Below are 15,643 nucleotides of genomic sequence, written 5' to 3'. Positions count from 1 at the left end.
AAAAGAAGCCTTGTACCCACTACCATTACTAGGCATTTCTCCCCAACAACCCCAGCCCTAGGCAACCACTTATCTATTTCCATCTCTATGGATTTGCCTATTCTGGACATTTCACATAGATGGAACTGTACGTTACGTGGTCATTTGTCACTGATTTCTTAACTTAGCATAATGTTTTCAAGGTTCATCCATGTTGTAGCATGTGTCAGTACTTCCTTAATGTGTTTTTGTTTTTTATCTTTACTTTTCCCCTGCTGTAAGTGAAATCATATGATATTTGTCTTTCTCTGTCTAACTTATTTCACTTAGTGTAATACCTTTTAGGTCTATCCATGTTGTTGCAAATGGTAGGTAAGATTTCATTCCTTTTTATGGCTGAGTAATATTCCATTTTATATATATACCACATCTTCTTTATCCAACCATCTATCAGTGGCCACTTAGGTTGCTTCCATATCTTGGTATTGTATATGAAATGTCCTTCTTTGTCTCTTGGTATAGCGTTTGTTTTAAAATCTATTTTGTCTGATATAAGTGCTGTAACCCCAGCTTTTTCTTTATTTACATTTGCATGTAATATCTGCTTCCATCCCTTTACTTTCAATCTGTGTGTGTCTTTCAATCCTAAGTGTATCTCTTGTAGGTAGCCTATGTATGGTCTTGTTTTCTTCTCCATTCAGCCACGCTATGTCTTTTGATTAGAGCATTTAATCTATTTACATTTAAAGTAATTATTGATTTGCATCTTTTGGAGCAAAAATTAATATAAGACCCAGTATTATATTATATTGTATTATATTATATCATATCATATTATATTATATTATATTATATTATATTATATTATATTAAAGACTGGGTCTTATATTATATTAAAATAAGACTGTGTCTGATATTAATTTTTGCTCCAAAAGATGCATTAGAGCTGATGGTCCGGCTAGGTCTTATTTTTGGGGAAACGTGGTAATATTTAGGTGGTTCTCAAGGGTGGTTATTCTATAATGTAGTTGTAATTTTGATGTGATCATGGAAGGAGGCAAGCACAGCATTTATGTACTTTGCCATCTTGACCGGAAGTCGAAGTTTTAAATGGCACACCTCTCTGAGTAGTGTGATGAAATCTTGCGTGGTCTTGCTCCAGCTTGCCTGGGACGTGAATCATCCCTTTGTCCAGCATCTTCATGCTGCAGATGCTTCCCACCCGTTACCCGTTAGTCACTTAGTAGCTGTCTAGGTTATCAGATCCACTGTTACGGTACTGCAGTGCTTGTGTTCAGGTAACCCTTATTTTACTTAATAATGGCCGCGAAGCACAAGAGTAGTGATGCTGGCAATTTGGATAACCCAAAGAGAAGCCATAAAATGCTTCCTTTATTATTATTATTATTATTATTATTATTATTATTATTATCAGCAGTATTAGAATTTTATGTGCTTAATCATTGATTTGTAAGAATTGCCTTTATGCATAAATAAATGAGAAAAACCGGTACTAGTAGAAGAAGCACACCTACACAAGCAGTACATTTTAAAAAATTCTATGTACCTCCCATGTTCTCACCTGAAGGAATTAAGCAAGAACATTTGGCACCAGTTTTGTGGAGGATAGACTCATCTCAAAAGAAACTTGAATCAATAAGCATTTGCTAGGAACAGATATAATTCTGCCATATACAAAGTATTCACTAAGACAAAGAGCTTAGGGCAAGAAATAGCAATGGAACTGAGGTTTTTATTTTGGTTTTTTCATGTGGGCACATGCCCAGATAATATGGGTCAAAGGTTTAAGGACTTCAGATGCAACTTTGGTTGAACAGATTATTTGGGATACTACAGTGTTCTTCTTTAGAATTTGTACCCACGACGGCTGCGTAGTTAAACAAGCTTCCACGAACAAAGGGAGGGAGATGACCTTGCTGATCCCAGACTTCACTGGCAACATCAAAAGCCCAAAAGCAGGTTTATGCTAAGGCAAGACCAAAATATCAACAGACGCTAAGGATGGTGGCCAATGTGTCACCAATGGCCTACTTAATATTTTTCTCTTCTATTAAATTTTGGAGACAGATGAAAGCTAGAAACAAAAATCACGTGCATGCCCTAATATTTTCTATCTTCCACTTTGGTGTACTCTTCTAAAACTCACAGGGCTACCTCAATCAGTTTGGGCTGCTATGACAAACATAACAGACTGGGTAGCTTAAACAACAGACATTTCTCGTGGTTCCAGAAGCTGGGGAGTCCCAAGATCAAGGTGTTTGTAGATTCAGTGTCTGGTGAGGATCTTCTTCCTGACATGTAGGTGGCAGCTTCTCATTGTATCCTCCCATGACTGAGTAAAGTGCTTCCTTTAGGTGAAAAGATACGTATGTATAGGGAAAAACATATTATATATAGGGTCCAGTACTATCCATGGTTTCAGGCATCGACTGGGGGTCTTGGAACATATTCCCTGCAGGTAAGAGAGTGACTACTGAACTGAGCTTTGGTTGAACAGATGCTGTAGGACTGAAATGCGAAAAGGAACCTGAGATAACACAGAGGGGAAGTAGCTGTGGCCCCTTGGGCGTGGTCAGGCTGCAAGTGGTCACCCCTCACCCGTCTGCTAACATGTCTCCTGTGGAAAGAGGGAGAATTTCACAACAAAGTCCCATCAACAAGTTTGTTAGCTCTTAGGATAGAGACATAGAGTTGTGAAGTTTTGGCTTCAGAAAGTGGATTTGTGGGTTATATACCTATCTCATCATTGAGTCCTAACAAAATTAGACGTGTGCCATAACAAGATTCCTGCAAAGAAACTGTGGATTGAAGAAAATACTATACTAAAATAAATCAAGCACAAATAAAGAACAAGAAAATTGCAGAGGCAGTTAACTGTCTTATTCCTGGCCCAAGCTCTTTTATCAGACCCATACCAAGGTGAAAACAAAGACAATCATCTAATCAGACCTCAAAGGAAGACAGCCAAAAATTCCAAATTATTAAGAAGTCTGTTTGAAACACATATTTAAAAACCGTGATTGTTCACAAAAATCCTCATCCCAAAGGCATCTTTCTGCCTTGAGATGTTGGTTAGTAATAATGGAAGTCATCACAATTAGCAAGACATTAAAAAACATTGTTTAATCTTTTACTTAGCATTTAAAATTTTCCACTTTGATATGGGTTTTATGATTGTGCATAAAATATGAGAACAGTGATGCAAGTGTATAATTACATACATTTTAAAATGCACATATATTGCGGGTGCATGCTGGAAAGTTTTTGCCTGATGGGATTCACGATAAAAAATTCTTGGGAGGACTACTGCCCTAAAGAATTCATGTCTACGAGCTGTCAAAACAAAACCACCAAATCAAACAACAATGTATAAAACATTTTAGCTTTACGTTTTATGCACTCGCGAACTGTGTAAGGAGATGACTGTAAACAAATCATGAAGCTCTAGACGTTTTTTGGTGGTGCAAAGAAGCTGTTGCATAGCAAAGGTGTTTGGTACAGTTTTAGTTTTTTACAGATTTATTAGAACTGGACAGAGGAGTTCCTTCACATGTCCATGTCATGCCCACTTTTCAGCAGTGTGAGAATTGGGTAGAGGTGAGACTAGAGCTTCCAATAAATAGCCAGAAATGTTGGGGGACTGTGCTGGCTCCCCCAACCATACATAGATTTCTGGCCATAAGTGTATAATACTCTACAGAGAAAATACAGGGCTGGGTCATTCTCTCCTTCAAGGCTGGCGTAGGAAGTGGAGACCAACATCCCTCCCTCCCCTTCACCTGGAGACAACCTGGATGCAGAGATGGAGGATAGAGGTGAATGTGTTTGGACAGTTGATGGGGATTCTTATCAAAGGCTTCAAGGAGAGCTTGACTGATGCTGCCTGAATTTATACACATCATTTGCATGTAAATGTCTGTGCCCATTTTTTTTTTAAACAAAGAGTCTCATAACTTTCACCGTGTTTTTGAAGGTGTCTGAGACCTGAGGCCAGTTGAAACAGTTGGGAAAGCATCATTCTGAGCTCAGGTGGGGTTCTGGCCATAGGTCATCACTTCACCTCTCTGAGCCTCAGCTTTCCTCATCTGGACCATGGGACAATCCGCCTCCTCTCCCCCGGTTGTTGCAATGGACACAAAGAGCCTGGTACCTTGAGGAGCTCGGTCACTGGTAGTGATGCCCAGTATGGGTGATGCAACATTTGCTGACCCCATCCTTCTTCACAGGGCTGCAGCGGCCTCTCTGCACTCCCAGTCACCAGTTTCCCCAGCAGCCCTTTTGTTTGCTTGGAATGGTTTCTTGGGGTCTCCTAGAGGAAAGATTCCCAGCTGAGTTCCAGAAAATGAACATGCTCCCCTCCCCCTCCCTCTTGGAGGGCTCCCAGCTGCTCCCTTTTCTGCCCAGCTGAGAAGAAATGATGTTAGGAATGTTTATCTCTTGAGCAAGCTGCAGAGCTCCTTTCAGCAGAACAAGAAGAAACCACAAAAGGGGGTGCAGGGGTCTTGCCAAAGCATACTGGCGCTGCGGGAATATCCATTTTCTTTGTCCTGCCTCAGCTGACATTGCCTCCAAGAGAGGCCGAGTCAACCGGGCTAGTAGTATCGGCTTTCTCAGCCCAATCGTGGTCATTTTATGTCACAAAACATGTTGATGGCTCAGAACCAAAGAGACTGGGGTCTTCAAGAGGTGGCATTGCTCTTAGATGTGACTCTTGCATAAAGAAGCAGCACTGGGTGCCGTTCGAGTCTATAACATGACAGTTAAGGGCCTCTGTTCTGGAGTCAGATTGACCAGGATTTGAATCCCAGCACTACCTCTTAATAGCTGTGTGGCCTTGGGGAACTGACTCAGTATGTCTGAGCCTCAGTTTTCCAATCTGCATAATGGCAATAAGAAGCATTTGTGCCATGTACTATAAACGGTGGTTGTGAAACCTGAATGAAATCATTGTTCTAAAGCATTCAGCACAGTTCAGTGCCGACACGTGGAAAGATCCTAAGTGGTAGCTATTGTTATTTAAGTCATCGGATTATAAAATCAGAAAATCCAGAAAAATTCAAAGATGAAAACTATAATAAAAGCTCTCCTAACCCCATGTCCTGGAGATACATACTGCTAGCCTCCTGTTAGGTTTCCTTTGAGTCGTTTTTTCTGTGCATGTATATTTCATAGACTCAACTCTTTGTTCAATGAGTACAGCTTACATATGTATACACATGGTAGTTTTTCTTAACCAGGCAGGATGTTTCTTAACTCACATTTTTTAAACTTAAAAATATATTGAGAACATTTTTTCCAAATCATTACATTTTACCGTCTTGCATATTTTCCCACACTTTGATGTTTCTGAAATAAGGACGTGTTTTAGAATCAATGTCAAAAGAAACGTGCCAGCTGTTTCTTCTCTCTCTTTTCCCCTGAAAACGGGGTTATGAAATGGGTGATGCATGTAATGAACAACGGTGTCTCAGACTGTAAGAAACGTGGCATCTCATACTGAAAGATGCTTCTTAAAAAGCACATAGTTTTCTTAGGTGCCTTCTTTATCATTAATTTCATCGACCTCTATTTTTGGACATTTTAGCTACTACCGGTTTTTCACTATTATCAACAATGCTGCAAAAGAAAATATATGGCAGGAAGTACAATCAGGTAGTTCACTGACCCAGAAGGATGGAGACTGGGTGGAGAGGTCAAGGTCACAGCCAGCCAGTGCTGACCTTGTAGGGAGGAAGGTAGGTGATAAGTACCTCAGCCATCCTCTCCTTCCTCCCTCTGATCTCATGCCAGTGCCCCTCATTGTCAAGGAAGGGGGGATACTGTGCTTTAGGTCAGCCCCCGCCCCTGGCCACAATGCAGAGTGGCCCCGGATGGGTAAAGATGATGCCCAGCCCTGTTGAATTGTATCACATGAGCTTTGCCTTCCCCATGCAGAACAGAAGGCTCTGGAGAGCAGCCCCTTGTCAGCGCCGAGCACAGACCACGTGAGAGCCCATGTGCTTTGAGGCAAGAGAGCTTTCTCCTTTTCTGGAGTTCCGTCTCATGCCTAGGATTCGGATAGGACGCTATTTTTAAGTGCCTGGCACTGTGGATTTGTATTTGAAGGGAGGAGAGGGGATTTAACACAGAGCAGGGCTGGGTGGGCAACAAGCAGGGGTGGAGGCAGGGGGGCTCCACATTTGTGCTGCTGTAACAATGGAGGCTCAGGCTGGTGGGCTGTCACACCCACAGCCGACATTAATCACATCCTGTCTTGCCTTCTCCAGCAGCTCTGACGCATGAGGCCACACCCCGCTTCTGGAAAGCTCCCATCCAGACTATTAAGGGTGCTTCTCAGCCATACTTACCCCCCACTCCCCCCTGCCAAATGGATCACCCCCGCCTCCACCTGGCTCTGGAGATTGGGTGGGCTCTAGGCCACCATGGGAAGCAAAAAAAGCTCTTTGTATGGCAGGCTCTGTGAGGTGAGGACACAGGTCCCCTTTGGAGCATCGGCAGCTGTGTGAGGTGGGCACAAGCGGCAGGCTGTGGTACCCAGCCCAGTTACTCTTTCAGCTTAGGGTTGTGGGTTGCAAGCAACAGAAATTGACTCTTGCTGACCATGTTGCATCTGAAGGAAGGGGACTACCGGAAGGAGATGGGCTAGTCTGCAGAAAAGAAAGAAAGGATAACAGATAACGAGACAGACAGGGGCATCACAGTGCTGCTAGGAGCTGAGAGGTAGATGAACAAGCAGGGAGGGGTGGGAGGGGCGGGGGTGACGGGTTGGAGGGAGGGGAAAGGCACATGCTGCTGGGATCAATCTGCTCCGCTATACATACCAAACAACTGAAAATCAGAGGGGGAAAGGACTTGCCTAGTCTCAGGGGGCTCATTGGAGCCACAGCCAGCCCTGGATCTCAGACGTCTGAGGTGATGCAGTGGGACCAGCCCTGGCCCTCAAAGAAATCCAAAGCCACTAGGGTCCTCCAAGCAAGTGGTCCAGCATCTCATGTGAGGCCCTTTCCCCTACCAGATCCTGAGCCCTCGGGCCATGCATTGCTTACATTGGATTGGTTCAGCCTGGGCCCCAGGCAGACGAAGGGAGCTCAGACAGGACTGAGGTGTGACTCATCTCTGTCTACCCAGCCAAGTGCCAGAGACGCTGGCAAGCAGGAGCCAGTGTGCAGCCACTAACCAGCGACCGAAACCATGCTCCAAGCAGCTGGGCCTCCACTTCCACCTAGGAATGGCATTGTCAGAGTGCCAGGCTTTGCCTGTCTGACCACCAGCAAGCCCACGTCCCGGGCGTCTGCTCTCATGACAAATCCCTCCCCACCTTGCTGTGGCCATACCAGACAACTCACCCGTCCCTCCCTCCTCACACATTGCCCAGGGAAAGCCCTTCCCCTGTGCTCCTCTCAGCCCCTCTAGCTTGGCATGAAAGAATTTCGGCTTTGCTATCAGAGAACTACATGTCTGGCTTCACAATTTCCTGGTTGTGGAGCTTGTGCAAGTTGCATAGCTTCTCTCTGCCTCAGGTTCTTCCTTTGTAACGGGGAGATACAAGGTTGCTATACACATTAGGGGTAAGGTGTGGAAACACCAATCTTTGGCACACAATAAGGGTAGCTGTCCCTTGTGTTGCCTGTCACCTTGATCTGGGTCATTTTGATAGCACTCCCCAGATGCTACCTTATATTGCACTCGTGGCAGAAGGGAACGTTTTGGCTGCTTAAAAGCAAGCCAAACGGAAAACTGTCATCAATTCTTGCCTTCTAAACAGAGTGACAAATTCACATTGAGGATTCTGGCTTAGGGATTCTGGTTAGCCAAGAGCAGAAGGAAACGTGTCATTTCAAAGCACCAGCTAGAGTCCTGGCTTAGCCAAACATCTTGGTGAGCTTGTGGTCCATGTGTTGTTCCAAACTCTTTTTGCTGCAAATGACAGACATGTAGCCCAAATCTCTAAATTTAACATAACATTTATTGGCTCACTAACTAAAAAAGAAAAATCTATAGGTGAGTGCAGCTTCAGGTACAACTGGATCCAGGGGCTCAAATGACATCTTTCCTCTTCGCTCTGCAATTCTCTGTGCATCGGCCTCATTTTGTAGATATCTTTCTTCATCCATGTGCCTAAGGATGGTGGTAGCTCTAGGCTTCTGTGGCAGGTTGTATATTTCAAAGTTAGCCACATCAACCTATGACCCATTTCACATGCTCTTCTAAAATGTAATGTTGACATAGTTCCATCATGAGGGAGGGCTTCTGTTCTCTTCTCTTCACCTTGAATGCCTGTTGTAACTGTTTCAACCAATAGGAAATGGTGGAAGTGACATTAGGTAACCTCCAAGGGTCTTAAAAGGCACATAACTTCCTCTTGGCTTGCTCTCTTTCAGAACACTAGCCTTTGGAAACCAGCAATCATGCAGTAAGGAAGCCCAAGCTAGCCTCGGCAGAGAGACCACAGGGAGAGGCCCATGTAGAGAGGAACTGAGGCCCATCTCCAGCCAGCACATGCAAGACTGAGCCTTCAGATAATTTCAGCCTCTAGCTTCTGAGTCTCCCAGCTGATGCCCCAGACATTGTAGAGCAGAAAAGTCATCCACACTGTGGCTTGTCTTGAACCACAGAATCTGTAAGCATAGTAGATGGTTGCTTTCTGTCACTAGGTTTTGGGGTAATTTATTAGGCAGCCATAGCAACTGCAATAGATTTCATGATCCCTATAGCTCAAAATCTTAGTCGAGGAGATAGATCTTCACTCTCCCAACGTCCACATATTGATTCTTAGTAAAGATGCAGATTGATTCAGCTTAGGCGAGACTCCCACTTCTAAACCAGTCTTTGTGGCCAGAGAGTGGAGAACTCTGGCTGGTTAGGCTGGGTCATGAGCCACGCTCTGGCCTGGTGAAGAGTGGGGAAAAAGACAGTCAATCTAGCCAGGACCACGGGGAGTTTGCCAGAGCATGGCCAGACTTGGTTCAGCAAGGAAAGGGGGATGTATCTATTAGATGACGGGGGAACCATTCTATGATATAAAAGCAGGTCCACAACGTACTTGTGAATTGCTCTGCCTATCAAGAAAATGTCTTATTTGTTAAGGCATAAGTGATGGGGAGTTGGGAAAAGGAACCCAGCAAAATAAGATCCATGCTGTTTCTTCTACCATACGTGAGTAAGATTTGGAGAAAGCAGGAGAACACCAAGGTATACGAATAACTAATGCCTAGGTTACCCAGCTTTGTGTGAGGAACTGATATTTATCTAGGGCCAGCTCTGTGCTTAGCATTGCTTTGAGTGTTTCATACGCATTCTCATTTAATGAGCTTGCACCTCTTGGGGGAAGGGACTGAGCCTCCAGGGCACATAATGGTGTGTATTAGGAATATATCTTGGCTGCAATAACAAAGGCCAAAGCAACAGTGGCTTAAACAAGATAGAAGTTTATTTTTTTTCTCTCGCAATTGCCCAAGACTAAGCAACGCAGGCCAACATGGCAACTCTAGGAGCTCTTACGTTTATCTTGTTGTTCTGCTAACCCCGATAGCTGGTTTCCATCTTAAGATATAAGATGGCTGTGCCAGCTTCTGCTAGCATGTATTCCCTAACGAAAGAGGCCGTGTGTATACTGATTAAGAGCTCAGGCCCAAGGGTAGAATTTCCAAGGGGTTTAATCTTGCCTGTACTATTTAATAGTTGTGTGACCTTAGCCTCAATTTTCTTATCCATAAAATCAATCATATTTCATTGATTCTAAGATTCACATGGTAACATCTCTAAAATTAGGATGTGTTTACGCATACATGTTGAATTGACAGGTTTTTTGTTGTTGTTCTTAATAGTATACAACATAATGGTGTATCTTACAACAATGGATCTAATATTCAATGAAATACAATTGTCTTGAGAATAAAATATAAAATATAACTATTCTATTTATTAATAGCATTATCGATAGAATATAGAATGTTCATATTCCTATATATTCACTTGAATAGTTCCAGGATTGGAGTAAGAACTCGATAAATGCCAGCCATTATGCTATCACCAAGTGTCCTCGATGGGGAGAAGGAAGTGGTTCATTCAGCTGGAGCTGAAATAATATCCAAGGCTCAGTGAGTTTATAAACCACCTATCTGTCAGCAAGGCAAGAGGCAGGCAGGTACTTCCTCCTAACCACACACCACTCGGGTTTTAAAAATCGATTTGGCAGTTGATGGCTAGATGAAAGGGATGGGGGTTAGGCGGGAAGGGCTGGGGATCAGCTCACGTACTGACCCCATCCATAAATCAGGGCTGCTATAACAAAATACCAGAAACGAGGAGGCTTATGAGCAGCAGAAATGTATTTCTCACAGTTCTAGAGGCTGGAAATCCAAGATCAGGGTGCACACAGTTGCACCTCTGGTGAGGACCCGCTTCTGGGTTGTGGACTGCTGACTAATTGTGTCCTCACATGGTAGAGAGCAGAGCAAAGCAGCAAACTCCTTCCTGACTCACACAAGGGCACTGATTCCATGCATGACGGCTCCACCTTAGGCCTCATCAAATCCTAATCACCTCCCAAAGACGCCACCTGCTGACACCGTCACATTAGGGGGAGAGTGTGGATATATGAATTTTAGGGGGAAACATTTAGCCCATAACACTCACCTTGTTGGTTTTCCATCATAAGCTCTGGATGAGTGTCCTGTACCTGCCATAACATCTGACCACCAATTACGGGGCTTAAAACATCAGAAATCTATTCTCTCCCAGTCCTAGAAGCCAGAAGTCTGAAATCAAGGTGTGGGCAGGGCCAGGCTCCTTCCGGAGGCTCCAGGAGAGGGTCCTTCCCTCCTCTTCCAGCTTCTGGGGGCTCCTGGCAGTCACTGGCATTCTTCAGCTTGTGGACACGTGACTCCAACCTCTGCCTCAGTTGTCACCTGGTCTTCTCCTCTGTCTCTCCCTGTGTCCTGTCCTCTTTTTACAAGAAGAGGGCCCACTTTAGGGCTATGCTACCCCCAGGTGACCTCTTCCTAACCTAACTGTATACCTGCGAAGACCCTGCTTCCGAGTAAGGTCACATTGAGGTTTTGGGTGGACGTGAATATTTGGGGGGCGTTATTCAACGCAAAGCCCCCCTCACTGAAGTCTGTTTCCTGTCTGGCCTGGGTTGACTCTGCTCTTTACCTCCTCCTTTTTGCTTTTTTACGGTCCCTGGCACATCTGCCAGTTCTGTGTAACATCCCTGACACCACGTGCCTTGAACATTCTGTCCCGTGCAGGTGGGAAAGGTGGTGCCCAAACGGTTACGCTAGCTGTGTTAAAACGTAATAAATTAGAGAAGAGATGAGGGGAAGATAAACCGGGGAAAATAATTAATAGAAAGGAATGCCATGTGGTACGAACTCACTCAGGCACATCAAAATTTGTTACCAAAGACTCCTGGGAGCTCTATTTATTCTTGTTGTATTTTATTGTTTCCTTTCAATAAAACATTCTAGTTAAGCACTGAACGTGTCAAAATACAGAGATGGCATGAGAAAGATTTTGAATCTGAGAAGTTATAGAAGGCCACAGCCTGGGGGACGGAGGGGCAACACAAAATCCCTTTTCAAGAAATCCTCCACATGTTTTTGTTTTACAGTTCAGTGGTTTTTAAGATATTCACATAGTTGAGCAACCTTCATCAGCATCTAATTCCAGAATGTTTTCATCACTCCAGAAAGAAGCCCCATATCCCTTAGTGGTCACTCCTCATTCCCTCATCCCTTCAGTTCCTGGCAACCACTGATCTGTTTTCTGTCTCTGTAGATTTGTCCATTCTAGATATTTACTGTAATTGGAAACATACAACACCTGGTCCTTTGTGACTGACTTCTTTCAATCAGCATAATGTTTTTGAGGTCCATCCACATTGCAGCGTGTGTCAGGATTTCCTTTTTATGGCTGAATAACGTTCCATTGTTTGGATAGATCATGTCCGTCCATTCATCAGTTGATGGATATGTGTCCCCCCCCCCCCAACTTTTTTGGCTCTTATAAATAATGCTCCACTTTTAGGGCACATTGTAGTTTTGATTCAGAGCTAGCCAAATCTATTCTGAATCTGGTCCTTTGTTTGGGTGAAAGGACATGAATGAGACAGGCCTGGGTTTGGATCTGACTCCATGTCAGTCACTGTGTGCCTTAACTTCTCTGAATCTCAGTTTCCTCATTGAGAAAATGGACAGTGATAAGGAATCAAGATATGCACATAGTAGGTATCAAGACTAGCGCATAGTAGGTATTCCAAATGGCTTCTTATTTGTCTCAAGTCAGCCCTTTAATGCCTTAATTATTACCCTCTGGCCAGGGGAGGGCATCCTTCTTCCGCCCAGCTCAAATTCATAGACTCTAGTTGGGTTTTAGTGAGGGGTGCCCTGGAGCTGGCTTGTGCCACCTCGTGAGGCCCAGCTGTGTGCATCTCTTCCCAGCTCTGTATTCAGTGATATCGAATTGGTAGCTTGAAATCAACCACAGTGGGAATATTGACACTGAAAATCAACAAACCTTTTAATGAGGGCTTCCCCCATCCTGAGAGCCAGTTGTTAAACATTAATCAGCGCATACAAGTTTTAGTTCTTTCTGTCAAGCTGGTCTAGGCAGCAACCGGCCAGAGAGATCAGGAGAGGGTCAGATGGGAAAAGGGGCGGGCGGTGTTAAGCCTGAAGGTGCTGGAGCAGAGGTGTTTTTCTGCCCACCGGCCCTTCCCACTCCTGGCTGCAGGGCCACATAGCCACTTATAGAGGATGAAAGCTCCACATCCTCACTGTCCCAATCTCCCTAGGAGTCCCACTATAGCCAGCAAGACCTGGGGGGAAGTCTGCTGGGTGGGGGAGGGGTTCGTTTTGGGGAAAGCTTTCCTCCACAATCAAAAGTGACGCATGAGATGCCGACACACAGGATGCCTGGAGCCACAGTAGCTCCATACTATGGTAGTATCATACTACCATGTGGAGAGAGACCTAAAAAGCAGACCAGTATGCTGAGGATGGGGGAGCAGAAAGAGTGTGGGTCCTCAGTGGCATCACTGTGCCCCTGAACCAGCCATGGAACTGTCTGCCTCAGACTTCTCACTTGTATTAGTAAAAATATTTAGTTGTCTGAGCCATTTTCAATCAAACGTACTTGCAGTCCAAATCACTCTGATATAAATGCCAACACAGACAGAGAGAAGCAACGCGGGACTGGGGTTCCAAAGAGATTAGAGGGTAAATTCAGAGAGATCAGCTTAAGATTTAGAAGGCAGAAATAGATCCTAGGGATGTCCAGACAGGGGTTCTTCCAACTCAGGGAAATGGAAAAAATCTTAGAAAAAAAACATAATTGACCGAGACTGACTCAAGAAGAAACAGAAAGTCTGAATAGCCCTATAACCAGTAATGAAATTGAATAGTAATTTAAAATTTTTCACAAAGAAAACAACAGGTTTTGTGAGTTTTACAGATGAATTCTATTTAACATGTAAAATCTGTCATTCTAGTCTTAAACAAACTCTCCCAAGGAGTACAAAGGGAAGGAACATTTGCAAATTCATTCTATGAAGCTGGTATCACCTTGATACCAAATCTAACAAGAAAAGTGGAAGAACCGAAAATTATAGGTCAAAATGAAAACAGACACAAAAATCTTACACACAACAGTAACAAACCCAATCTTTGAGATATGAAAAAGTAACATCATGACAAATGCACACCAGGATACAAGAGTGACTTAACATTGGAGAATGTATGTGTCATTCATCACATTATCAGATTTAAGGAGAAAAAACATGTGCTCATCCACAGTCCAGAAAGAGTCATGCTAAAACTCAACATCCTTTTATCATAAAAACTCTGAACAAATTAAGAACAAAATTAAACTTTCTTAATACAATAAAGCACAACTACCAAATGCTATAGTAAACATGATTCTTAATGGTGCACATTCGAAGGAGTGTCTTTAAAATCAGAAACAAGACAAGGATAACTCTATCTTTGTTTCTGTTCCACATTGTACTGGAGAAGCTACCAGACTAGAAAGACAAGACAACTAATAAAAGATGTCAGGTTTGGAAAAGAAGAAACAAAATTATTATTGCTCTCAGATGATGTGACGTTAAAAACTTGAATCTACAGAAAAAAAAATTAGATATGATAAAAGGGTTTAGCAAGGTAATGTCCAGTAATTAAAAGCTCAAATCGAAGAGCCAGGGGGACAAACAAAGCAGCAGGGCCATCACTTAGACAAGAGACACAGGGTGCTGTTAGCAAGAACAGTACCCACCACAGAGCCACTTGTCCCCGGAAGGGGTTCTGCCCAAGGCTAAGGCTGGTGCAAAAATGTGGGTGGGTCTGAGCCCAGACATAACTGCTGTTCCACCTGGTTGGAGAGGAGGTATGGAAGGGTGGGGAGCAAGGCTGATCCGGCGTTAGCCTCGTGAATCTCTTGCTTCCTTCTCTTTTGGTTCCAGCAATACTGTCTCTGGGTCTCTTCTAACCCAACTAGCATGCAACCAAATGGATGGGTTAGAGTCTTTCATCTTTGCAAGAAACAGATACACCCAGATCCGATGACCCTGCTCTGATGCTAGCAAGTCGGGTAGCTCCGTACCTTTCTTTCCTCAGGTCTCTTTTGCCTGTCTCGCCTCTCACCTCCCCAGAAGAAAGGATCTGATTGAATAGTACCTATCTTGTCTCCTATACTGATCACCTCTGGTTCGAGTTATCTGTTGCTGCCTAACAAACTACCACAAACTTAGTGGCTAAAAGAAAAATAACCATGTATTATGGTGACAAATCTATGACTTGATCAGGGTTTGGCAGACACAGCTCATCTCTGCTCTATATGGGTTCAGCTGGGGCAGCTCGAAGCCTGAACATGACTCAGTGGCTGGGAGCTGGACTCAGCTGAAGATTCTCTTACTCTTAGGTCTGGTGAGACCTCAGCTCACATACCTACATGTGATGTCTCCATGGTGGCTGGCTTCCAAGAGTGATCATCTTAAGAGAACCAGGTGGACGGTACATCACCTTTTGTGACCTAGCATCAGTTGTCACATAGATTCACTTTGACCATTGTCATAAGCCCACTCCCATTCAAGGGCAGGAAACCTAGGCCCACTTCTTTTGGGAAGAGTGGTAAAATCCCACTGTAAAGAGAACCTGTGGAATGAAAGATATTGTTGCAGCCATTTTGGGCAATCCAGTCTGCCCCACCTTTCCTCTCCTCACAAGCTCCCCCTTTGCTTGTTAGCAAACCCAGAGGAGCCCAGGACCCAGACTGGGCCAACCAGAACCTCCATCTTTTTAGTCACAGGGATTGGGCCGCGGGTGAGCTGGACCCCACATCAGGGGGAAAGCCACACATGAAGGTGATATCATGCAGTTGCTGCATCAACCCTGTACTTTGTCTTTAGACTTATGATGTGAAAAAGTAAACACTTAGTTGGATAAGCCACAGGAGTAGGGTTTTGGTTACAGCTGAACACAATCCTAATTTATACTCAGAACAAATGACCACTCTCACATTCACCCCAAATTCATCACTGACACAAACACACAATCCAGGAATCATCATGGTTGGTGATTCATTATTTGAATAGCTATTTACAAAGAGACCACTTTTGTTCATCTTTCCAAGCTGATCCATCCAA

This window comes from Rhinolophus sinicus, linkage group LG11, assembly GCF_036562045.2.
Source record: "Rhinolophus sinicus isolate RSC01 linkage group LG11, ASM3656204v1, whole genome shotgun sequence".
NCBI lineage: Eukaryota > Metazoa > Chordata > Mammalia > Chiroptera > Rhinolophidae > Rhinolophus > Rhinolophus sinicus.
Note: the sequence above shows the minus strand (reverse complement) of the source record.